Source organism: Phyllobates terribilis, unplaced genomic scaffold (assembly GCF_046119375.1).
Source record: "Phyllobates terribilis strain yellow unplaced genomic scaffold, ASM4611937v1 Scaffold_4__5_contigs__length_816908805, whole genome shotgun sequence".
NCBI lineage: Eukaryota > Metazoa > Chordata > Amphibia > Anura > Dendrobatidae > Phyllobates > Phyllobates terribilis.
In genome coordinates, this window is record NW_027362764.1 from 560,413,446 (window position 1) to 560,441,223 (window position 27,778).

Genomic DNA, 27,778 nt, shown 5'->3' on the forward strand with positions numbered 1-27,778 from the left:
CAAAACCTACAAAAGACAAAAATATATCTCATACCCTACCATCATTATATATAAATGTAAAGCAAAGTTGCATAATAAATATAGGGTACTTAGTGAACTATTTTTGATCAAAAAAAGTATACAAGCCGTCCCACCAGCGGCAAGGTGACCCTAAATTGGGACGGTACCTATACTGCCTATATTAAAAACCTTACTGTATATCAAAGTTGAAGTAATGCATATAAAAGGGTAGACAAATAGGACCGGGTCCCAACTCCAGACCACCTAGGCCCGTGGTAAGCTACATATATACTAATCAGCTCAACAAAGGGTATGCCACACCCTTAAATTGCACAGAATGCAAACAAGACAAAAAACCAAGCAATGTGAACTGAGGTCTAAGATGGCAGACATGCAAGAAATAGGAGCATGTTCACACTAGCAAAAAGAAGCAAAACCTACAAAAGACAAAAATATATCTCATACCCTACCATCATTATATATAAATGTAAAGCAAAGTTGCATAATAAATATAGGGTACTTAGTGAACTATTTTTGATCAAAAAAAGTATACAAGCCGTCCCACCAGCGGCAAGGTGACCCTAAATTGGGACGGTACCTATACTGCCTATATTAAAAACCTTACTGTATATCAAAGTTGAAGTAATGCATATAAAAGGGTAGACAAATAGGACCGGGTCCCAACTCCAGACCACCTAGGCCCGTGGTAAGCTACATATATACTAATCAGCTCAACAAAGGGTATGCCACACCCTTAAATTGCACAGAATGCAAACAAGACAAAAAACCAAGCAATGTGAACTGAGGTCTAAGATGGCAGACATGCAAGAAATAGGAGCATGTTCACACTAGCAAAAAGAAGCAAAACCTACAAAAGACAAAAATATATCTCATACCCTACCATCATTATATATAAATGTAAAGCAAAGTTGCATAATAAATATAGGGTACTTAGTGAACTATTTTTGATCAAAAAAAGTATACAAGCCGTCCCACCAGCGGCAAGATGACCCTAAATTGGGACGGTACCTATACTGCCTATATTAAAAACCTTACTGTATATCAAAGTTGAAGTAATGCATATAAAAGGCTAGCAGACAGGTAGCAGGTGAGCGCTCCCAGGTGAGCGGGCAAGCTGGTCCATAGACAGACTGACAGATGTCGGAAGGCAGACCGTCGGACCTCCGGCTAGCAAGCAGGTAAGCGGATAACAGGCAGGAATCAGACAGCAAACTGGCAGGAAACTGGCAGGTAACTGGCAGGTAACTGGAAACGGGACCTGAGGGCTGAAGCAGAGTAGTGAACAGTGCAACAACATTGCTCGGGCACCTCCATTTTGGAGGAGGTGCCTTATATATGGTGAAGTCCTCCGGCCATTGGCCGGGGACTCCTTAGGACGGCGCGCGCGGCACCTTTAAGAGGGGGGGAGCGCGCGCGCGCCCTAAGCACCGTGGCCGGGAAGGAGCGCACGCTGCCAGCAGAGCGGGAGGAGGGCGCCGGGCTCGGAGCGGAGAGGTGAGGGGAACAGCGTCCCTGCCTAGCAGGAGGCAGGGACGCCGACGCTACAACTTCTATCATCATCATCATGGGCCTCACCTTGGCACTCTCAACTCCCCTGATGGAGAAGCCAGGGCCCACCGGAGGAGTCTGGTTCTCTGGTGGGCTCGTCCAATGCTGCCCTAAAGCAGGCCGGGCTAAGAAAAGCGTGCGGGGGGATGTTCCAAGGAGAAATAGGGGTGGCTGGGGACCGTTTATGGACACCCGGCTGCCCCCAGGCGGCTGGGGACCGCGTGTGGACACCCGGCCGCGGGGCGGCTGGGGACCGAGTATGGACACCCGGCCGCCCCCTGGCGGCTGGGGACCGAGTATGGACACCCGGCCGCCGGGCGGCTGGGGACTGAGTATGGATTCCAGGCCGCCAACGCAGCCGTGACGTGGTGGCCAGATTCCACCTCCACATGCCTAAAAGGCCCAATTTCAAGTGCAAGCAAGCAGTATGGTATTGCAGCCTGGGGGTGGGTGGGTGGCAGGCTGCACACTTACGCTAGCATTTCAAGAAAACAAAGCAGATGCTAACTTGTATCATCATCATCATGGTCCTCACCTTGGCATTCTCAACTCCCCTGATGGAGAAGCCAGGGGCCACCGGAGGAGTCTGGTTCTCTGGTGGGCTCATCCAATGCTGCCCTAAAGCAGGCTGGGCTAAGAAAAGTGTGTGGGGGACGTTTCAAGGAGAAATAGGGGCGGCTGGGGACCGTTTATGGACACCCAGCTGCCCCCAGGCGGCTGGGGACCGTGTGTGGACACGCGGCCGCGGGGCGGCTGGGGACCAAGTATGAACACCAGGCCGACCCCTGGTGGCTGGGGACCGAGTGTGGACACCCGGCCGCCGGGCGGCTGGGGACTGAGTATGGATTCCAGGCCACCAACGCAGCCATGACGTGGTGGCCAGATTCCGCCTCCACGTGCCTAAAAGGCCCAATTGCAAGTGCAAACAAGCAGTATGGTATTGCAGCCTGGGGGTGGGTGAGTGGCAGGCTGCATACTTGTGCTTGCATTGCAAGGAATGGGAGAGGTACAATTGAACACTGCCCTGGGACAAGGACTTGAACGGGGATAGTTGCAAGTCTGCAACGACAGGTGCAGGGTGGGAGGCATCTTCGCATGTACAATGAACAGGTATTTGGCATGCACACCCTACAGCAGAATAGGGTGTCCTTCCCACTAAATGCACTGGGGAGGGCACAGGTAAAGTTTTGGTATACGCGCTTAATCTTATGTATAAGGCACACCAGGACAAATAGGGGCGGCTGGGGACTGAGTATGGATAGCTCGCTGCCGAAGCAGCCATGAGGTAGTGGCCAGCTTCGGCTTCCTCCAAACTAACAGGCCCCATTTCAAGTGCAAGCTAGCAGTATGGCATTGCAGCCTGGGGGTGGGTTGGTGGCAGTCTGCACACTTATGCTTACATTAAAAGAAAACAAAGCAAATGCTAACTTCTATCATCATCATCATGCTCCTCACCTTGGCACTCTCAACTCCCCTGATGGAGAAGCCAGGGCCCACCGGAGGAGTCTGGTTCTCTGATGGTCTCGTCCAATGCTGCCCTAAAGCAGGCCGGGCTAAGAAAAGTGTGTGGGGGGAAGTTGACAGGAGAAATAGGGGCGGTTGGGGACCGTTTATGGACACCAAGCTGCCCCCAGGTGGCTGGGGACTGTGTGTGGACACCCGGCCGTGGGGCGGCTGGGGACCGAGTATGGACACCCGGCCGCCCCCTGGCGGCTGGGGACCGAGTGTGGACACCCGGCCGCTGGACGGCTGGGACTGAGTATGGATTCCAGGCCGCCAACGCAGCCATGACGTGGTGGCCAGATTCCGCCTCCACATGCCTAAAAGGCCCAATTTCAAGTGCAAGCAAGCAGTATGGTATTGCAGCCTGGGGGTGGGTGGGTGGGTGGTTGGCTGCATATTTGCGCTTGCATTGCAAGGAATGGGGGAGGTACAATTGAACAGTGCCCTGGGACAACAACTTGCACGGGGGTAGTTGCAAGTCTGCATCTTCTGATGCGACAAGGATGACTTCTGATGGGCACACTTTTAGGCAGTGACCTGGGAATCAGAGATGGTTCCAGGGGTCTTCCCCATGCTGTTCCCATGTCTTTTCAGCACTGTATGCATGTGTCACACAGCACATGGCCAGATAAGGTTGTAAAATGTTAAAATGACATTTCCCGGTGAATGCATTTGTCACGGTTGAAAGCAATACAAAAGTGCAAAAACGCATAAAAAATGCTACTTGTGAAGTCCAAGGTGTGGAGGAATATTTTTTTTTGGGGTTATTTATTTTACCTTATACACAAGTCTTTACCCTGGAAAAGAAGTTCCTTAACATATTTCACAGGAAAGCAGTTTCAGTTTAGTTTTTGAACGTTTTATTGTGAGCCCTTAAAAGTGGCTTAATACCTCTGACCACGTTGTTGACAGCAGTGACCTGGGCGTCAGAAATGCTTCCTGGGGCGATCCCCATGCTGTCCCCAAGTCATTTGAGCACTGTCACTATCGTTTTGGGCACTTGCTAGGCTTTTAAAAGACTACCGCAAAAATGCTCGGGTCTCCCATAGACTATTGGGCTCGTTGCTCGGGTCGAGCACCCGAGTATCACGGCGAGCGCGGCCCGAGCTTCGAGCCCCCAAGCATTTTAGTGCTCAATCAACACTACACTGTGTTCCAAATTATTATGCAAACTTATGGTGTGGCACCCATGCTCCCCTGACCTCAACCCCATTGAGAACCTATGGAGCATCATCAAAAGGAGTGTCTATGATGGCGAGAGGCAGTTCACATCTAAGCAACAGCTCTGGGAGGGTATTCTGTCCTCATGCAAAACAATTAAAGCAGAAACCATCGAAAACCTGACAAATTCAATGGCGTTCAGAAGCTCCTTTCGAACAAGGGGTCCTATGTGCAAATGTAACATTACCTAGAATAAAGTTTTGAGTTGAAAACTGTTTGATTTCAGTTTGTAATAACCTGCTAATGCTTATAATTTCAAAAATGACCATGTTTTTGTTCTTTATTAAAATGAAAAGGTTGAAAACTCTGCTGTGCATAATAATTTGGAACATGCATTTTGAGTGCAGTTTGAGTTTTTTATTTTTTAAAAAATATACTGTTATCATAGGCAGTGTGTACAAAAACTTTCAATTGTACTCTAATAGTTATTTGACTGGAAAATTACAATGACTGCAATTCATATAGGTAATTTGGGAAAATCTGAGAAAATATTATTTGCATAATAATTTGGAACACAGTGTAGTTTTTATCGATGAGTATTTATCACTTTTTCATGTTTCCTTTGGATTACACATCTCATGAAGAAAGAAGATGGTTTATAATAGACAATTATTTTCCGCTTTTCGTTTTCCTTTGGATTACATCTGATGAAGAAAGAAGATGGCTTTTATCAACGATTATTTTCCGCTTTTTCATGTTCCTTTTGGATTACATCTGATGAAGAAAGCAGGTGGCTTTTATTAACGAGTATTTATCGCTTTTTCGTGTTCCCTTTGGATTACATCTGATGAATAAAGAAGATGGTTTTTATCGACGACTGTTTTAAGGTTTTTCGTTTTCCCTTTGGATTACATCTGATGAAGAAAGAAGATGGGTTTTATCGATGAGTATTTTCAGCTTTTTCGTGTTCCCTTTGGATTACAACTGATGAAGAAAGAAGATGTTTTTTAATCGATGAGTATTTTCCGATTTTTCGTTTTCCCTTTGGATTACATCTGATGAAGTTAGAAGATATTTTTTATCGACGAAAATTTTCCATTTTTTCGTGTTCCCTTTGGATTACGTCTGAGGAAGAAGGAAGATGATTTCTATTGACGATTAATTTCTGCTCTTTCATATTCCTTTTGGATTACATCTGCTGAAGAAAGAAGATGGTTTTTAATTGACGAGTATTTTCCGCTTTTTCGTTTTCCCTTTGGATTACATCTGATGAAGAAAGATGATCGTTTTTATCGATGAGTATTTTCCGCTTTTTCGTTTTCCTTCTGGATTACATCTGATGAAGAAAGAAGATGGTTTTTATCGACGAGTATTTTCCGCTTTTTTGTGTTCCCTTTGATTTACATCTGATAAAGAAAGAAGATGATTTTTATCGATGAGTATTTTCTGCTTTTTCATGTTCCCTTTGGATTACATCTGATAAAGAAAGAAGATGGTTTTTATCGACAATTATTTTACGCTTTTTCGTGTTCCTTTTAGATTACATCTGATGAATAAAGAAGATGATTATTATCGACAAGTATTTTCCGCTTTTTCATGTTCCCTTTGGATTACATCTGATGAAGAAAGAAGATGGTTTTTATCGACCATTATTTTCCTCTTTTTCCATTTCCCTTTGGATTACATCTGATGATGAAATAAGATGGTTTTTATCGAGGAGTATTCATCACTTTTTCATGTTCCATTTTGGATTACAACTGATGAAGAAAGAAGATGGTTTTTAATCGACGACTATTTTCCGCTTTTCGTTTTCCGTTTGGATTACATCTGATGAAGAAAGAAGATGGCTTTTATGGACAATATTTTCCGCTGTTTCATGTTCCTTTTGCATTACATCTGATGAAGAAAGCAGATGTCTTTTATTAACGAGTTTTTATCGCTTTTTCGTATTCCCTTTGGATTACATCTGATGAATAAAGAAGATGGTTTTTATCGATGAGTATTTTCAGCTTTTTCATGCTCCCTTTGGATTACATCTGATGAAGATCGAAGATGGGTTTTTTCGATGAGTATTCATCACTTTTTCATGTTCCCTTTGGATTACAACTGTTGTAGAAAGAAGATGGTTTTTAATCGATGAGTGTTTTCCACTTTTTCGTTTTCCCTTTGGATTACATCTGATGATGAAAGAAGATGGTTTTTATCGACGAGTATTTTCCGCTTTTTTGTGTTCTTTTTGGATTACATCTGATGAAGAAAGAAGATTATTTTCATCGACGAGTATTTTCCGCTTTTTCATGTTCCCTTTGGATTACATCTGATGAAGAAAGAAGATGGCTTTTATCGATGAGTATTTTCTGCTTTTTCGTGTTCCCTTTGGATTATATTTGATGAAGAAAGAAGATGATTTTTAACGACGATTTTTTTTACTCTTTTTCATGTTCATTTTAGATTACATCTGATGAATGAAAAAGATGGATTTCATCGACGACTATTTTCCGCTTTTTCGTGTTCCCCTTGGATTACATCTGATGAAGAAAGAAGATGATTTTTATAGACAAGAATTATCCTTTCTTTCGTGTTCCTTTGGATTACATCTGATGAATAAAAGAAGATGTTTTTTTTCAACGAGCATTTTCCGCTTTTTCGTTTTCCCTTTGGATTACATCTGATGATGAAAGAAGATGATTTTTATCGACGAGTATTTTCCGCTTTTTCATTTTCCCTTTGAATTACATCTGATGAAGAAAGAAGATGGTTTTTATCGACGAGAATTTTCCGCTTTTTCCTTTTTCCTTTGGATTACATCTGATGGAGAAAGAAGATGGATTTTATCGATGAGCATTTTCAGCTTTTTCGTGTTGCCTTTGGATTACATCTGATGAAGAAAGAAGATCGGGTTTATCTATGAGTATTCATCACTTTTTCATGTTCCCTTTGGATTACAACTGATGAAGAAAGAAGATGGTTTTTAATTGATGATTATTTTCCGCTGTTTCATTTTCCCTTTGGATTACATCTGATGAAGAAAGAAAATATTTTTTATCGACGAGTATTTTCCGTTTTTTCGTGTTCCCTTTGGATTACGTCTGATGAAGAAGGAAGGTGATTTCTGTCAATGATTATTTTCTGCTTTTTCGTGTTCCTTTTGGATTACATCTGCTGAAGAAAGCTGATGGTTTTTAATTGATGAGTACGCTTTTTCGTTTTCCCTTTGGATTACATCTGATGAAGAAATAAGATGGTTTTTATCAACGAGTATTTTCCGCTTTTCCGTGTTCCCTTTGGATTACATCTGATAAAAAAAAGAAGATGATTTTTATCGATGAGTATTGCCTGCTTTTTCATGTTCCCTTTGGATTACATCTGATGAAGAAAGAAGACGTTTTTATCGACGATTAATTTACACTTTTTCGTGTTCCTTTTAGATTACAACTGATGAATAAAGAAGATGATTTTTAGCGACAAGTATTTTCCGCTTTTTCATGTTCCCTTTGTATTACATCTGATGAATAAAGAAGATGGTTTTTATCGATGAGTGTTTTCCACTTTTTCATGTTCCCTTTGGATTACATCTGACGATCAAAGAACATGGTTTTTATCGACGAGTATTTTCCTCTTTTTCATTTTCGCTTTGGATTACATTTGATGAAGAGAGAAGATGGTTTTTATCGATGAGTATTTTCCGCTTTTTCATTTTCCCTGTGGATTACATCTGATGAAGAAAAAGGATGTTTTTTATCGATGAGTATTCATCACTTTTTCATGTTCCCTTTGGATTACAACTGATGAAGAAAGAAGATGGTTTTTAATAGACGACTATTTTCTGCTTTTCGTTTTCCTTTGGATTACATCTGATGAAGAAAGAAGATGGCTTTTATCTACGATTATTTTCCGCTTTTTCATGTTCCTTTTGGATTACATTTGATGAAGAAAGGAGGTGGCTTTTATTAACGAGTATTTATCGCTTTTTCGTGTTCCCTTTGGATTACATCTGATGAATAAAGAAGATGATTTTTTTTATCAACGACTGTTTTAAGCTTTTTCGTTTTCCCTTTGGATTACATCTGATGAAGAAAGAAGATGAGTTTTATCGATGAGTATTTTCTGCTTTTTCATGTTCCCTTTGGATTACAACTGATGAAGAAAGAAGATGGTTTTTAATCGATGAGTATTTTCCGATTTTTCGTTTTCCCTTTGGATTACATCTGATGAAGTTAGAAGATATTTTTTATCGACGAAAATTTTCCGTTTTTTCGTGTTCCCTTTGGATTACGTCTGAGGAAGAAGGAAGTTGATTTCTATCGACGATTAATTTCCGCTCTTTCATATTCCTTTTGGATTACATCTGCTGAAGAAAGAAGATGGTTTTTAATTGACGAGTATTTTCCGCTTTTTTCGTTTTCCCTTTGGATTACATCTGATGAAGAAAGAAGATCGTTTTTATCGATGAGTATTTTGCGCTTTTTAATTTTCCTTCTGTATTACATCTGATGAAGAAAGAAGATGGTTTTTATCGACGAGTATTTTCCGCTTTTTTGTGTTCCCTTTGATTTACATCTGATAAAGAAAGAAGATGATTTTTATCGATGAGTATTTTCTGCTTTTTCATGTTTCCTTTGGATTACATCTGATGAAGAAAGAAGATGGTTTTTATCGACAATTATTTTACGCTTTTTCGTGTTCCTTTTGGATTACATCTGATGAAGAAAGAAGATGGTTTTTATCGATGAGTATTCATCACTTTTTCATGTTCCATTTTGGATTACAACTGATGAAGAAAGAATATGGTTTTTAATCGACGACTATTTTCCGCTTTTCGTTTTCCCTTTGGATTACATCTGATGAAGAAAGAAGATGGCTTTTATGGACGAATATTTTCCGCTGTTTCATGTTCCTTTTGCATTACATCTGATGAAGAAAGCAGATGGCTTTTATTAACAAGTTTTTAGCGCTTTTTCGTGTTCCCTTTGGATTACATCTGATGAATAAAGAAGATGGTTTTTATTGATGAGTATTTTCAGCTTTTTCGTGCTCCCTTTGGATTACATCTGATGAAGATCGAAGATGGGTTTTATCGATGAGTATTCATCACTTTTTCATGTTCACTTTGGATTACAACTGTTGTAGAAAGAAGATGGTTTTTAATCGATGAGTGTTTTCCACTTTTTCGTTTACCCTTTGGATTACATCTGATGATGAAAGAAGATGGTTTTTATCGACGAGTATTTTCCGCTTTTTTGTGTTCTTTTTGGATTACATCTGATGAAGAAAGAAGATTATTTTTATCGACGAGTATTTTCCGCTTTTTCATGTTCCCCTTGGATTACATCTGATGAAGAAAGAAGATGGCTTTTATCGATGAGTATTTTCTGCTTTTTCGTGTTCCCTTTGGATTATATTTGATGAAGAAAGAAGATGATTTTTAACGACGATTTTTTTACTCTTTTTCATGTTCCTGTTAGATTACATCTGATGAATGAAAAAATTGGTTTTCATCGACGACTATTTTCTGCTTTTTCGTGTTCCCCTTGGATTACATCTGATGAAGAAAGAAGATGATTTTTATAGACAAGAATTATCTTTTCTTTCGTGTTCCTTTGGATTACATCTGATGAAGAAAAGAAGATGTTTTTTTTCAACGAGCATTTTCCGCTTTTTCGTTTTCCCTTTGGATTGCATCTGATGATGAAAGAAGATGATTTTTATCGACGAGTATTTTCCGCTTTTTCATTTTCCCTTTGAATTACATCTGATGAAGAAAGAAGATGATTTTTATCGACGAGTATTTTTCGCTTTTTCGTTTTTCCTTTGGATTACATCTGATGGAGAAAGAAGATGGTTTTTATCGATGAGCATTTTCAGCTTTTTCGTGTTCCCTTTGGATTACATCTGATGAAGAAAGAAGATCGGGTTTATCTATGAGTATTCATCACTTTTTCATGTTCCCTTTGGATTACAACTGATGAAGAAAGAAGATCGTTTTTAATTGATGATTATTTTCCACTTTTTTGTTTTCCCTTTGGATTACATCTGATGAAGAAAGAAGATATTTTTTATCGACGATTATTTTCCCTTTTTTCGTGTTCCCTTTGGATTACGTCTGATGAAGAAGGAAGGTGATTTTTATCAATGATTATTTTCTGCTTTTTCGTGTTCCTTTTGGATTACATCTGCTGAAGAAAGATGATGGTTTTTAATTGATGAGTACGCTTTTTCGTTTTCCCTTTGGATTACATCTGATGAAGAAATAAGATGGTTTTGATCAACGAGTATTTTTCGCTTTTCCGTGTTCCGTTTGGATTACATCTGATTAAAAAAAGATGATTTTTATCGATGAGTATTTTCTGCTTTTTAATGTTCCCTTTGGATTACATCTGATGAAGAAAGAAGATCGTTTTTATTGACCAGTATTTTCCTCTTTTTCCTGTTCCCTTTGGATTAGATCTGACGATCAAAGAGCATGGTTTTTATCGACGAGTATTTTCTGCTTTTTCATTTTCGCTTTGGATTACATTTGATGAAGAGAGAAGATGGTTTTTATCGATGAGTATTTTCCGCTTTTTCATTTTCCCTGTGGATTACATCTGATGAAGAAAAAGGATGTTTTTTATCGATGAGTATTCATCACTTTTTCATGTTCCCTTTGGATTACAACTGATGAAGGAAGAAGATGGTTTTTAATAGACGACTATTTTCTGCTTTTCGTTTTCCTTTGGATTACATCTGATGAAGAAAGAAGATGGCTTTTATCGACGATTATTTTCCGCTTTTTCATGTTCCTTTTGGATTACATCTGATGAAGAAAGGAGGTGGCTTTTATTAACGAGTATTTATCGCTTTTTCGTGTTCCCTTTGGATCACATCTGATGAATAAAGAAGATGTTTTTTTTATCAACGACTGTTTTAAGCTTTTTCGTTTTCCCTTTGGATTACATCTGATGAAGAAAGAAGATGAGTTTTATCGATGAGTATTTTCAGCTTTTTCGTGTACCCTTTGGATTACAACTGATGAAGAAAGAATATGGTTTTTAATCGATGAGTATTTTCCGATTTTTCGTTTTCCCTTTTGATTACATCTGATGAAGAAAGAAGATATTTTTTTATTGATGACTATTTTCCGTTTTTTAGTGTTCCCTTTGGATTACGTCTGAGGAAGAAGGAAGATGATTTTTATTGACGAATATTTTCCGCTTTTTCGTATTCCATTTGGATCACATCTGCTGAAGAAAGAAGATGTTTTTTAATTGATGAGTATTTTCCGCTTTTTCATTTTCCCTTTGGATTACATCTGATGAAGAAAGAAGATCGTTTTTATCGACGAGTATTTTCCGCTTTTTCTTTTTCCCTTTGGATTACATCTGATGAAGAAAGAATATGGTTTTTATCGATGAGTATTTTCCGCTTTTTTGTGTTCCCTTTGATTTACATCTGATAAAGAAAGAAGATGATTTTTATCGATGAGTATTTTCTGCTTTTTCATGTTCCCTTTGGATTACATTTGATGAAGAAAGAAGATGGTTTTTATCAACAATTATTTTCCGCTTTTTCGAGTTCCTTTTAGATTACATCTGATGAATAAAGAAGATGATTTTTATCGACAAGTATTTTCCGCTTTTTCATGTTCACTTTGGATTACATCTGATGAATAAAGAACATGGTTTTTATCGACCAATATTTTCCTCTTTTTCCGTTTCCCTTTGGTTTACATCTGATGATGAAATAATATGGTTTTTATCGATGAGTATTCATCACTTTTTCATGTTCCCTTTGGATTACAACTGATGAAGAAAGAAGATGGCTTTTATGGACGAATATTTTCCACTTTTTCATGTTCCTTTTGGATTACATCTGATGAAGAAAGCAGATGGCTTTTATTAACGAGTATTTATCGCTTTTTCGTGATCCCTTTTGATTACATCTGATGAATAAAGAAGATGGTTTTTCTCGATGAGTATTTTCAGCTTTTTCGTGTTCCCTTTGGATTACATCTGATGAAGAATGAAGATGGGTTTTATCGATGAGTATTCATCACGTTTTCATGTTCCCTTTGGATTACAACTGTTTTAGAAAGAAGATGGTTTTTAATCGATGAGTATTTTCCGCTTTCTCGTTTTCCCTTTGGATTACATCTGATGATGAAAGAAGATGGTTTTTATCGACGAGTATTTTCCACTTTTTCGTGTTCTTTTTGGATTACATCTGATGAAGAAAGAAGATTATTTTTATCGACGAGTATTTTCCGCTTTTTCATGTTCCCTTTGGATTACATTTGATGAAGAAAGAAAATGGCTTTTTATCAACGAGTATTATCTGCTGTTTCGTGTTCCCTTTGGATTACATTTGATGAAGAAAGAAGATGATTTTTATCGACGATTTTTTTACGCTTTTTCGTGTTCCTTTTAGATTACATCTGATGAATGAAGAAGATGGTTTTTATCGACGACTATTTTCCGCTTTTTCGTGTTCCCCTTGGATTACATCTGATGAAGAAAGAAGATGATTTTTATAGACGAGTATTATCCTTTTTTCATGTTCCTTTGCATTACATCTGATGAATAAAGAAGATTTTTTTTTCAACGAGCATTTTCCGCTTTTTCGTTTTCCCTTTGGATTACATCTGATGAATAAAGAAGATGATTTTTATCGACAAGTATTTTCCGCTTTTTCATGTTCACTTTGGATTACATCTGATGAATAAAGAACATGGTTTTTATCGACCAATATTTTCCTCTTTTTCCATTTCCCTTTGGTTTACATCTGATGATGAAATAATATGGTTTTTATCGATGAGTATTCATCACTTTTTCATGTTCCCTTTGGATTACAACTGATGAAGAAAGAAGATGGCTTTTATGGACGAATATTTTCCACTTTTTCATGTTCCTTTTGGATTACATCTGATGAAGAAAGCAGATGGCTTTTATTAACGAGTATTTATCGCTTTTTCGTGATCACTTTTGATTACATCTGATGAATAAAGAAGATTGTTTTTCTCGATGAGTATTTTCAGCTTTTTCGTGTTCCCTTTGGATTACATCTGATGAAGAATGAAGATGGGTTTTATCGATGAGTATTCATCACGTTTTCATGTTCCCTTTGGATTACAACTGTTTTAGAAAGAAGATGGTTTTTAATCGATGAGTATTTTCCGCTTTCTCGTTTTCCCTTTGGATTACATCTGATGATGAAAGAAGATGGTTTTTATCGACGAGTATTTTCCGCTTTTTCGTGTTCTTTTTGGATTACATCTGATGAAGAAAGAAGATTATTTTTATCGACGAGTATTTTCCGCTTTTTCATGTTCCCTTTGGATTACATTTGATGAAGAAAGAAAATGGCTTTTATCAACGAGTATTATCTGCTGTTTCGTGTTCCCTTTGGATTACATTTGATGAAGAAAGAAGATAATTTTTATCGACGATTTTTTTACGCTTTTTCGTGTTCCTTTTAGATTACATCTGATGAATGAAGAAGATGGTTTTTATCGATGACTATTTTCCGCTTTTTCGTGTTCCCCTTGGATTACATCTGATGAAGAAAGAAGATGATTTTTATAGACGAGTATTATCCTTTTTTCATGTTCCTTTGCATTACATCTGATGAATAAAGAAGATTTTTTTTTCAACGAGCATTTTCCGCTTTTTCGTTTTCCCTTTGGATTACATCTGATGAAGAAAGAAGATGGTTTTTATCGACCATTTTTTTCCGCTTTTTCCTGTTCCCTTTGGATTACATCTGATGATGAAAGAAGATGATTTTTATCGACGAGTATTTTCCGCTTTTTCATGTTCCCTTTGAATTACATCTGATGAAGAAAGAAGATGGTTTTTATCGACGAGTATTTTCCGCTTTTTCGTTTTTCCTTTGGATTACATCTGATGGAGAAAGAAGATGGTTTTTATCGATGAGTATTTTCAGCTTTTTCGTGTTCCCTTTGGATTACATCTGATGAAGAAAGAAGATTGGTTTTATCTATGAGTATTCATCACTTTTTCATGTTACCTTTGGATTACAACTGATGAAGAAAGAAGATGGTTTTTAATCGATGATTATTTTCCGCTTTTTCGTTTTCCCTTTGGATTACATCTAATGAAGAAAGAAGATATTTTTTATCGACGAGTATTTTCCGTTTTTTCGTGTTCCCTTTGGATTACGTCTGATGAAGAAGGAAGATGATTTTTATCGATGATTATTTTCCGCTTTTTCGTGTTCCTTTTGGATTACATCTGCTGAAGAAAGATGATGGTTTTTAATTGACGAGTATTTTCCGCTTTTTCATGTTCCCTTTGGATTACATCTGATGAAGAAAGAAGATGGCTTTTATCAACGAGTATTTTCTCCTTTTTCGTGTTCCCTTTGGATTACATTTGATGAAGAAAGAAAATGATTTTTATCGATGATTTTTTTTACGCTTTTTTGTGTTCCTTTTAGGTTACATCTGATGAATGAAGAAGATGGATTTTATCGACGACTATTTTCCACTTTTTCGTGTTCCCCTTGGATTACATCTGATGAAGACAGAAGATGATTTTTATCGACGAGTATTATACTCTTTTTCGTGTTCCTTTTGATTACATCTAATAAATAAAGAAGATGGGTTTTTTTGACGAGCATTTTCCGCTTTTTCGTTTTCCCTTTGGATTACATCTGATGAAAAAAGATGATTTTTATCGACGATTTTTTTATGCTTTTTCATGTTCCTTTTAGATTACATCTGATGAATGAAGAAGATGGCTTTTATCGACGACTATTTTCCGCTTTTTCGTGTTCCCCTTGGATTACATCTGATGAAGAAAGAAGATGATTTTTATCGACGAGTATTATCCTCTTTTTCGTGTTCCTTTGGATTACATCTGATGAATAAAGATGTTTTTTTCAACGAGCATCTTCCGCTTTTTCGTTTTCCCTTAGGATTACATCTAATGAAGAAAGAAGATGGTTTTTATCGACCAGTTTTTTCTGCTTTTTCCTGTTCTGTTTGGATTACATCTGATGATGAAAGAAGATGATTTTTATCGATGAGCATTTTCCACTTTTTCATGTTCCCTTTGGATTACATCTCATGAAGAAAGAAGATGTTTTTGATCGACGAGCATTTTCCGCTTTTTTGTTTTCCCTTGGGATTACATCTGATGAAGAAAGAAGATGGTTTTTATCGATGAGTATTTTCAGGTTTTTCGTGTTCCCTTTGGATTACACTTGATGAAGAAAGAAGATAGGTTTTATCTATGATTATTCATCACCTTTTCATGTTCCCTTTGGATTACAACTGATGAAGAAAGAAGATGGTTTTTAATCGATGATTATTTTCCGCTTTTTCGTTTTTCCTTTGGATTACATCTGATGAAGAAAGAAGATATTTTTTATCGATGAGTATTTTCCGTTTTTTCGTGTTCCCTTTGGATTACGTCTGATGAAGAAGGAAGATGATTTTTATCGATGATTATTTTCCGCTTTTTCGTGTTCCTTTTGGATTACATCTGCTGAAGAAAGATGATGGTTTTTAATTGACGAATATTTTCCGCTTTTTCATGTTCCCTTTGGATTACATCTGATGAAGAAAGAAGATGGCTTTTATCAACGAGTATTTTCTCCTTTTTCGTGTTCCCTTTGGATTACATTTGATGAAGAAAGAAGATGATTTTTATCGATGATTTTTTTACGCTTTTTTGTGTTCCTTTTAGGTTACATCTGATGAATGAAGAAGATGGTTTTTATCGACGACTATTTTCCACTTTTTCGTGTTCCACTTGGATTACATCTGATGAAGACAGCAGATGATTTTTATCGACGAGTATTATACTCTTTTTCGTGTTCCTTTGGATTACATCTAATGAATAAAGAAGATGTTTTTTTCGATGAGCATTTTCCGCTTTTTCGTTTTCCCTTTGGATTACATCTGATGAAAAAAGATGATTTTTATCGACGATTTTTTTATGCTTTTTCGTGTTCCTTTTAGATTACATCTGATGAATGAAGAAGATGGCTTTTATCGACGACTATTTTCCGCTTTTTCGTGTTCCCCTTGGATTACATCTGATGAAGAAAGAAGATGATTTTTATCGACGAGTATTATTCTCTTTTTCGTGTTCCTTTGGATTACATCTGATGAATAAAGATGTTTTTTTTCGAAGAGCATTTTCCGCTTTTTCGTTTTCCCTTAGGATTACATCTAATGAAGAAAGAAGATGGTTTTTATCGACCAGTTTTTTCTGCTTTTTCCTGTTCTGTTTGGATTACATCTGATGATGAAAGAAGATGATTTTTATCGATGAGTATTTTCCACTTTTTCATGTTCCCTTTGGATTACATCTCATGAAGAAAGAAGATGTTTTTGATCGACGAGCATTTTCCGCTTTTTCGTTTTCCCTTGGGATTACATCTGATGAAGAAAGAAGATGGTTTTTATCGATGAGTATTTTCAGGTTTTTCGTGTTCCCTTTGGATTACACTTGATGAAGAAAGAAGATGGGTTTTATCTATGATTATTCATCACCTTTTCATGTTCCCTTTGGATTACAACTGATGAAGAAAGAAGATGGTTTTTAATCGATGATTATTTTCCGCTTTTTCGTTTTTCCTTTGGATTACATCTGATGAAGAAAGAAGATATTTTTTATCGACGAGTATTTTCCGTTTTTTCGTGTTCCCTTTGGATTACGTCTGATGAAGAAGGAAGATGATTTTTATCGATGATTATTTTCCGCTTTTTCGTGTTCCTTTTGGATTACATCTGCTGAAGAAAGATGATGGTTTTTAATTGACGAATATTTTCCGCTTTTTCATGTTCCCTTTGGATTACATCTGATGAAGAAAGAAGATGGCTTTTATCAACGAGTATTTTCTCCTTTTTCGTGTTCCCTTTGGATTACATTTGATGAAGAAAGAAGATGATTTTTATCGATGATTTTTTTTACGCTTTTTTGTGTTCCTTTTAGGTTACATCTGATGAATGAAGAGGATGGTTTTTATCGACGACTATTTTCCACTTTTTCGTGTTCCCCTTGGATTACATCTGATGAAGACAGCAGATGATTTTTATCGACGAGTATTATACTCTTTTTCGTGTTCCTTTGGATTACATCTAATGAATAAAGAAGATGGTTTTTTCGATGAGCATTTTCCGCTTTTTCGTTTTCCCTTTGGATTACATCTGATGAAAAAAGATGATTTTTATCGACGATTTTTTTATGCTTTTTCGTGTTCCTTTTAGATTACATCTGATGAATGAAGAAGATGGCTTTTATCGACGACTATTTTCCGCTTTTTCGTGTTCCCCTTGGATTACATCTGATGAAGAAAGAAGATGATTTTTATCGACGAGTATTATCCTCTTTTTCGTGTTCCTTTGGATTACATCTGATGAATAAAGATGTTTTTTTTCGACGAGCATTTTCCGCTTTTTCATTTTCCCTTTGGATTACATCTAATAAAGAAAGAAGATGGTTTTTATCGACCAGTTTTTTCTGCTTTTTCCTGTTCTGTTTCGATTACATCTGATGATGAAAGAAGATGATTTTTATCGATGAGTATTTTCCACTTTTTCATGTTCCCTTTGAATTAGATCTCATGAAGAAAGAAGATGTTTTTGATCGACGAGCATTTTCCGCTTTTTCGGTTTCCCTTGGGATTACATCTGATGAAGAAAGAAGATGGTTTTTATCGATGAGTATTTTCAGCTTTTTCGTTTTCCCTTTGGATTACATCTGATGAAGAAAGAAGAGATTTTTTATCGACGAGTATTTTCCGTTTTTTCGTGTTCCCTTTGGATTACGTCTGATGAAGAAGGAAGATGATTTTTATCGATGATTATATTCCGCTTTTTCGTGTTCCTTTAGGAGTACATCTGCTGAAGAAAGATGATGGTTTTTAATTGACGAGTATTTTCCGCTTTTTCATGTTCCCTTTGGATTACATCTGATGAAGAAAGAAGATGGCTTTTATCAACGAGTATTTTCTCCTTTTTAGTGTTCCCTTTGGATTACATTTGATGAAGAAAGAAGATTATTTTTATCGATGATTTTTTTTACGCTTTTTTGTGTTCCTTTTAGGTTACATCTGATGAATGAAGAAGATGGTTTTTATCGACGACTATTTTCCACTTTTTCGTGTTCCCCTTGGATTACATCTGATGAAGACAGAAGATGATTTTTATCGACGAGTATTATACTCTTTTTCGTGTTCCTTTGGATTACATCTAATGAATAAAGAAGATGGTTTTTTCGATGAGCATTTTCCGCTTTTTCGTTTTCCCTTTGGATTACATCTGATGAAAAAAGATGATTTTTATCGACGATTTTTTTATGCTTTTTCGTGTTCCTTTTAGATTACATCTGATGAATGAACAAGATGGCTTTTATCGACGACTATTTTCCGCTTTTTCGTGTTCCCCTTGGATTACATCTGATGAAGAAAGAAGATGATTTTTATCGATGAGTATTATCCTCTTTTTCGTGTTCCTTTGGATTACATCTGATGAATAAAGATGTTTTTTTTCGACGAGCATTTTCCACTTTTTCGTTTTCCCTTTGGAATACATCTAATGAAGAAAGAAGATGGTTTTTATCGACCAGTTTTTTCTGCTTTTTCCTGTTCTGTTTGGATTACATCTGATGATGAAAGAAGATGATTTTTATCGATGAGTATTTTCCACTTTTTCATGTTCCCTTTGGATTACATCTCATGAAGAAAGAAGATGTTTTTGATCGACGAGCATTTTCTGCTTTTTCGTTTTCCCTTGGGATTACATCTGATGAAGAAAGAAGATGGTTTTTATCGATGAGTATTTTCAGCTTTTTCGTGTTCCCTTTGGATTACATCTGATGAAGAAAGAAGATGGGTTTTATCGATGAGTATTCATCACCTTTTCATGTTCCCTTTGGATTACAACTGATGAAGAAAGAAGATGGTTTTTAATCGATGAGTATTTTCCGCTTTTTCGTTTTCCCTTTGGATTACATCTGATGAAGAAATAAGATGGTTTGTATCGATGAGTTTTCATCACTTTTTCATGTTCCCTTTGGATTACAACTGATGAAGAAAGAAGTTGGTTTTTAATTGACGACTATTTTCCGCCTTTCGTTTTCCCTTTGGATTACATCTGATGAAGAAAGAAGATGGCTTTTATCGACGATTATTTTCTGCTTTATCATGTTCCTTTTGGATTACATCTGATGAAGAAAGCAGATGGCTTTTATTAACGAGTATTTATTGCTTTTTCGTGTTCCCTTTGGATTACATCTGAAAATAAGAAGATGGTTTTTATCGACGACTGTTTTCCGCTTTTTCGTTTTCCCTTTGAATTACATCGGATGAAGAAAGAAGATGGTTTTTATTGATGATTATTTTCAGCTTTTTCGTTTTCTCTTTGGATTACATCTGATGAAGAAAGAAGATGGGTTTTATCGATGAGAATTCATCACTTTTTCATGTTCCCTTTGGATTACAACTGATGAAGAAAGAAGATGGTTTTTAATCGATGAGTATTTTCCGCTTTTTTGTTTTCCCTTTGGATTGCATCTGATGATGAAAGAAGATGTTTTTTATCGACAAGTATTTTCCACTTTTTCGTGTTCCTTTGGATTACATCTGATGAAGAAAGAAGATTATTTTTATCGACGAGTATTTTCCGCTTTTTCTTGTTCCCTTTGGATTACATTTGATGAAGAAAGAAGATGGCTTTTATCAACGAGTATTTTCTGCTTTTTCGTGTTCCCTTTGGATTACATTTGTTGAAGAAAGAAGATGATTTTTATCGACCATTTTTTACGCTTTTTCGTGCTCCTTTAAATTACATCTGATGAATGAAGAAGATGGTTTTCATCGACGACTATTTTCCGCTTTTTCGTGTTCCCCTTGGATTACATCTGATTTAGAAAGAAGATGATTTTTATCGACGAGTATTATCCTCTTTTTTGTGTTCCTTTGGATTACATCTGATGAAGAAAGAAGATGTTTTTTTTCGACGAGTATCTTCCGCTTTTTCGTTTTCCTTTTGGATTACATCTGATGAAGAAAGAAGATGGTTTTTATCGACCATTTTTTTCCGCTTTTTCCTGTTCCCTTTGGATTACATCTGATAATGAAAGAAGATGACTTTTATCGACGAGTATTTTCCGCTTTTTCATGTTCCCTTTGGATTAGATCTGATGAAGAAAGAAGATGGTTTTTATCGGCGAGTATTTTCGCTTTTTCGTTTTCCCTTTGGATTACATCTGATGTAGAAAGAAGATGGATTTTATCGACGAGTATTTTCTGCTTTTTAGTGTTCCCTTTGGATTACATCTGATGAAGAAAGAAGATGATTTTTATTGTGTATTTTCCGCTTTTTCATAATCCTTTTGGATTACATCTGGTGAAGAAAGCAGATGGTTTTTATCGACGAGTATTTTCCGCTTTTTCGTTTTCCATTTGGATTACATCTGATGAAGAAAGAAGATGTTTTTATCGTTAATTATTTTCCGCTTGGCGCCGCCATACTCGTCACAGTCACTCCGGAATCAGACAGTGTAGGGAGAGGTGCTGCTGCGTCAGGGAGAGAGTTGCTTGTGTAATAATTAGTGAAGGGAGAAAAATCGTACATTACACTTATCCATCTTAACAAACAGTCCTTTTGAGGACTAACTAATCCATCTGGAGAGATATCAGGCAGGCAGTGTAAATAGGCAGGCAGGCAGGGTATATAGCAGACTGCAGTGCATATAGCACAAGAGGCTCCATTCCAATGCTGCCTTCTGCTGCTGTTAGATATTTCTATACAAAGGCCCAGGTCTTTTCTTTGGATCTTAATCCTCATTATTTGCTTAAAAAGCAATCCAGAGAACACAGTTTTTCTGCACCATTTGCTGTTTGGCACTGCAGAATACAGCCAGGTCCTTTCCATATTACAGAGCTAGAAATCCAGCTATTTAAAAATGTGTTTTCTCTGTCGAACGGATCACATATACGTTTTCAGAAAATACTGCCATTTCTGGCCTCCATTAAAATTTTCCTTTAGTGTGTCAATGAAGCAATTCACAGCAGTTTGCTGTTCAAACTACTTACCTACAGGCCAGATATTTAAAACTCTGTTTTTTCCATCACACGGATCACATATACGTTGTCAGAAAATACTGCCATTTCTGGCCTCCATTAAAAATTTCCTTTAGTGTGTCAGTGAAGCAATTCACAGCAGTTTGCTGTTCAAACTACTTACCTACAGGCCAGGTATATAAAACTCTGTTTTCTCCGTCACACGGAACACATATATGTTGTCAGAAAATACTGCCATTTCTGGCCTCCATTAAAAATTTACTTTAGTATGTCAGTGAAGCAATTCACAGCAGTTTGCTGTTCAAACTACTTACCTACAGGCCAGGTATTTAAAACTCTGCTTTCTCCGTCACACGGATCACATATATGTTGTCAGAAAATACTGCCATTTCTGGCCTCCATTAAAAATTTCTTTCAGTGTGTCAGTGAAGCAATTCACAGCAGTTTGCTGTTCAAACTACTTACCTACAGGCCATCTATTTGAAACTCTATTTTCTCCGTCACACGGATCACATATACGTTCGCTCCAAACTCAGTCATTTGTAGTGAGCGTGGAAGATACTGTCCTCCATTTAAAATGGGCAAGGCACGTGGCATGGGACAGGGAACTGGACGTGCTGGTAATGGTGCATGCAGAGGCCGAGGACAAGGCTGTGGGCAAGCTGAAATTGTGCCACAGCAAACACCCACATCTTCTCGCCTGACCTTCCTGTCCCAATTTCTAGGGGACCGCAGCACACCACTATTGAACCCAGAGCAGTGTCAAAAGGTTGTTGGTTGGATAGCAGATAATGTTTCCAGTCACTTAGCCACCACCACCACCCTGTCTTCCACACGGTCAAGTCTCAGTAGCCGTGTGTCTGGACCGCATATTCCTCACCCTGATCCTTCTTCCTCCCACCATGCCGAGTACCCAGAGACAACTGATCCCACACTTGGACACTCTGAAGAGCTGTTCACTTTTCCATTTATAGATTCGGGCTTCTCGCCCGGTCCACTTGAAGCGGGGCAAGAGGAAATCGCGTGTAGCGATGCCCAAATATTTGAGCAGCCAAGGTCACATGAAGGCGACGGTGGGAAAGTGTCACAAGAGGTGGACGATGATGAGACACAATTGCCAGAAAGTCAGGAGGAGGACCAGGGTGCAGAAGTGGAAGATGAGGTGGTGGATGATATAGTAACTGACCCAACCTGGCAGGAGGACATGCAGAGCGAGGACAGCAGCATACAGGGAGAGGGAGGCAGAGCACCCCAACAGGCAGGAAGAAGCAGTGTGGTGGCCGCAGACAAAAGGCAGGCAACGGTTCCCCGTAACACCAACACGAAGGAAGTTGCCAGTACAACTGTTAGGTCTACCTGAGTCTGGTTGTTTTTTAACCCCTTTACAACTCAAGGTGGTTTGCACGTTAATGACCATGCCAATTTTTAAAATTCTGACCACTGTCACTTTATGAGGTAATTACTCTGGAACACTTCAACGGATCCCCCTGATTCTGAGATTGTTTTTTCATGACATATTTTACTTCATGATTGTGGTAAAATTTCTTCGATATCCCTTGTGTTTATTTGTGAAAAAGACGGAAATTTGGCAAAAATTTTGAAAATTTAGCAATTTTCAAAATTTTAATTTTTATCCCCTTAAATCAGAGAGATACAGTATGTCACACAAAATAGTTAATAAACAACATTTCCCACATGTCTACTTTACATCAGCACAATTTTGGAACCACATTTTTTTTTTAGGGAGCTATAAGGGTTAAAAGTTGACCAGTGATTTCTCAATTTTCCAACAAAATTTACAAAACCATTTTTTTAGGGACCGCATCATATTTGAAGTCACTTTGAGGGGTCTTTATGACAGAAAATACCCAAAAGTGACACCATTCTAAAAACTGCACCCCTCAAGGTGCTCAAAACCACATTCAAGAACTTTATTAACCCTTCAGGTGCTTCACAGGAATTTTTGGAATGTGGAAGAAAAAAATTAACATTTAACTTTTTTCACAAAGAGGTTATTTTAGACCCAAGTTTTTTTATTTTCGCAGGGGTAACAGGAAAAAATGGACCCCAAAATTTGTTGTTCAATTTAACCTGGGCACGCAGATACCCCATATGTGGGTAAAAAACACTGTTTGGGCGCACGGCAGGGTTCGGAAGGGAAGGAGCGCTATTTGACTTTTTGAATGTAAAATTTGCTTTAATAATTAGCGGACGCCATGTTGCATTTGGGGAGCCCCTCATGTGCCTAAACAGTGGAAACCCCCCATAAGTGACACCATTTTGGAAACTAGACCCCTCAGGGAACTTATCTAATTGTGTGGTGAGCACCTTGAACCCCCAGGTGCTTCACAGAAGTTTCTAACATTGAGCCGTAAAAATAAAATTTTCACATTTTTCCCACAAAAATGTGTTTCAGCCCCCACTTTTGCATTTTCATAAGGGTAACAGGAGAAATTGCACCATGCAGTTTGTTATGCAATCTCTCCTGGGTAAGACAATACCCCATATGTGGGGACAAACCACTGTTTGGGCGTACGGCAGGGTTCGGAAGGGAAGGAGCGCCATTTGACTTTTTGAATGTAAAATTTGCTTGAATAATTAGCGGACGCCATAATGCATTTGGGGAGCCCCTGATGTACCTAAACAGTGGAAACCCCCCACAACTGACACCATTTTGGAAACTAGACCCCTCAGGGAACTTATCTAGATGTGTGGTGAGCACCTTTAACCCCAAGGTGCTTCACAGAAGTTTATAACATTGAGCCGTAAAAATAAAATTTTCACATTTTTCCCACAAAAATGTGTTTCAGCCCCCACTTTTGCATTTTTATAAGGGTAACAGGAGAAATTGTACCATGTAGTTTGTTGTGCAATTTCTCCTGAGTAAGCAGATACCCCATATGTGGGGGAAACCACTGTTTGGGCGCACGGCAGGGTTCAGAAGGGAAGGAGCGCCATTTGACTTTTTGAATGTAAAATTTACTTGAATAATTAGCGGATGTGCCCCTGATGTGCCTAAACAGAGGAAACCCCCCACAAGTGACACCATTTTTGAAACTAGACCCCTCAGGGAACTTATCTAGATGTGTGGTGAGCACCTTGAACCCCCAAGTCCTTTACAGGAGTTTATAACATGGAGCCATGAAAATAAAAAAAATCTAACTTTTTCCACAAAAATGATGTTTTAGCCCCATTTTTTTTATTTTCACAAGGGTAAGAGGAGAAAATGAACCCCAAAAACTTTTGTTCAATTTCTCGTGAGTATGCCAATACCCCATATGTGGGAAAAATACAGTGTTTGGGCGCACGGCAGAGTTCAGAAGGGATGGAGCACTGTGTGACTTTTTGAACGCAAAATCGTCTGGAATCGAGAGCAAACACCATGTCGCGTTTGGAGAGCCCCTGATGTGCCTAAATAGCAGAAACCCCCCACAAGTGACCCTTTTTGGTAACTACACCCCTCAAGGATTTTATCAAGGGGTATAGTGAACATTTTGAACCCAGAGGTACGACACAAAATTTGATAACATTAGGTCATCATATTGAATAAGTTGTCATTAGTCTTGAGCGCAAGCGCTCACTACTTGAGTTTGCATCGGGTACTCAGGTATGCACCATGTATCGTGGGTGCTCGAGTCCCCGCCCGCATGTTTTGCTTTTATTAGACACCCAAAAAAACCCATGCAGGGATCGCTCGTGCATGGCAGGCAATCCCTGCAAAGTTTTTTTGGCCGCGAAGTATATGGGGCGGAGACTCGAGCATGTCACTCGAGCACCCGCGATACTCAATGCATACCCGAGCACCCGATGCAAACTCAAGTAGCGAGCACTTGCGCTCAACACTAGTTGCCATATCGTCATTTTTTTTTTTACTTTTGAAAAAAAAAACAATCCTAACCCCAACCCTAACACCAACCCCAGCCCTAGCGTTTATTTTTTACGGCGTTCCTAGTGTGGTATAAGTGATTAGACAACTTAATTCTTTGGGTCTGTGTGACTACAGAGATACCAGAATCATATCGGGTTTTTATGACTGACAGCTGTCACACACTAAAAGACACATATTTTGTAAAATCTAGTTTTTGCATCGCCATATTTTGAGAGCTATAATTTTTCCATATTTTGGCCGACAGAGTCATGTGATGGCTTGTTTTTTGCGGGATGAGTTTTTTTTATTGGTGCCATTTTCAGGCATGTGACATTTTTTGATCGCTTTCTATTCCGGTTTTTGGGAGTCAGAATAAACAAAAACCAACAATTCAGGAATTGTTTTTTTTAATTCTTTTTATTCTGCTCCGCGTGTGGTAAATTTGATAAGGTAGCTTTATTCTTCGGGTCAGTATGTTTACAGCGGTACCACATTTATATCGTTTTTCTATGTTTTGGCGCTTTTACACAATAAAAGCTATTTTATAGAAAAATTATTTTTTGCATCGCTTTATTCTGAGAGCTATAACTTTTTTATTTTTCAGCTGATGGAGCGGTATGGCAGCTTATTTTTTGTGGAATGGGTACCATTTTATTTATATTTGTATTTTTGATTGCGTGTTATTCCATTTTTTGTTTGGCGGTATGATGATAAGGCATTGTTTTTTGCTTTTTTTTTTACCGTGTTCACTGAAGGGGTTATCTAGTGGGACAATTTTATAGGTCACGTTGTCCCGGACGCGGCGATACCAAATATGTGTACTTTTATTGTTTGTTTGTTTGATTTTTCATAATAATATTTATTGATGGGTACATTATATTTTTATTTTTGGTGGATTATTATTTTAGTTTTTTTTTATATTTTTACAATTTTTTTTTTTCACTTTCTAACAGTTTTTTTTATTTGTATACTTTGTCTCACTATGGGACTTTCACTTTTTTTATTCTGATCGCCTGCATATCATAGGGATGGAGCACCATCCCTGTGCCATGCAGGCTGTCAGCGCTGCACAGTGAGAAGATAGTTTGGTCATGTACTGCGCATGACCAAAAAATCTTACTTTCTGGTAACCTGGATGTTGTCATGACGACATTGGTCATCATGGCAACATCCGGGAAGCTGCGGCAGACAGCACATTAACCAGCGCAGCATTGCGGGGGTTAATGTGCCGGGAGTGGTGCGAGACCACTCCCTCCACATAGTACCGGGTGTCAGCTGTGACAATCAGCTGACACCCGGCGGCAATCGTGCCCGCACAGCCTGTGTGCGCGCGCGATCGCCATCACGTACTAATAGGGGTCAGGCTCTTAAAGCCCAGGACACAGACGCGTATTAGTACGTCTTGGGCTTTAAAGGGGTTAAAGACTCTGCCAATAACCCCAAGAAGGCCATTTGCACCACCTGCCAGGCCAGCATCAGCAAGGGTGGCAAAACGACCAGCCTGACCACCACCAGAATGATCAGGCACATGGCAGCAAAGCAGGGTCCAGGAACAGTGTCTGCAGGTGGCACCATTGCTTCTTCCACTGTTGTGTATGCAAGCCAATACCCTGTCCGTGGTGCATGCAAAGATGCCTCCTGTCCTGCACCTGTCATTGCACACTCGCAGCGTTCAGTTGTCCATACCCTAGTCCTTGGAACGCAAGCGCAAATATGCAGCCAACGCCCCACAGGCAACACTGCTACATTCTCACATTTCACGGCTGCTTGCGCTCGAAATGTTGCCTTTTAGGCTCGTGGAGACGGAAGCTTTCCGCAACCTGATGGTGGCAGCCGTCCCTCGGTACTCAGTCCCCAGCCGCCACTATTTCTCCCGGTGTGCCGTCCCCCGCATTACACAAGCACGTGTCCCAAAACATTAGCCGTGCCCTCAACAACGCAGTTACCGGGAAAGTCCACCTAACCACGGACTCGTGGACAAGTGCTTGTGGGCAGGGATGGTTCATCTCGCTGATGGCACACTGGGTTAACATAGTGGAAGCCGGGACCCAGTCGGACCTTGGGACGGAACACGTCCTCCAGACGCCAAGGATTGCGGGCCCTAGGTCAATCAGTGTTGCCCCCACGGTCTACAGCTCCTGCACCTCATCCTCCTCAGCCTCCTCTTCCTCTTCAGCCTCCATTTCCAAAATGACCACATCAGTCACAAGCTGGAAGCACTGCAGCACTGCCTTGGCCAAGCGGCAACAGGCTGTGCTGAAGCTAATATGCTTAGGTGACAAACCGCACAATGCTGAAGAGTTGTGGACAGCTCTGAAAGAGCAGTCAGATCTGTGGCTTACACCGCTGAACCTACAGCCAGGCATGGTCGTGTGTGACAATGGCCGAAACCTGGTGGCAGCTCTGAGGCGAGGCGAACTCACACACTTACCATGCCTGGCCCATGTGCTTAACCTCATGGTTCAGCAGTTTCTCAAAACCTACCCAGAGCTGCCGGATCTGCTTGTTGAAGTACATCGTCTGTGTGCCCAGTTTAGAAAGTCAGCTACAGCTTCCGCCGCCCTTGCCATGTTTCAGCAGCGTTTGCAGCTTCCGGCTCACAGACTGGTGTGTGATGTCCCCACGCGTTGGAACTCTACACTG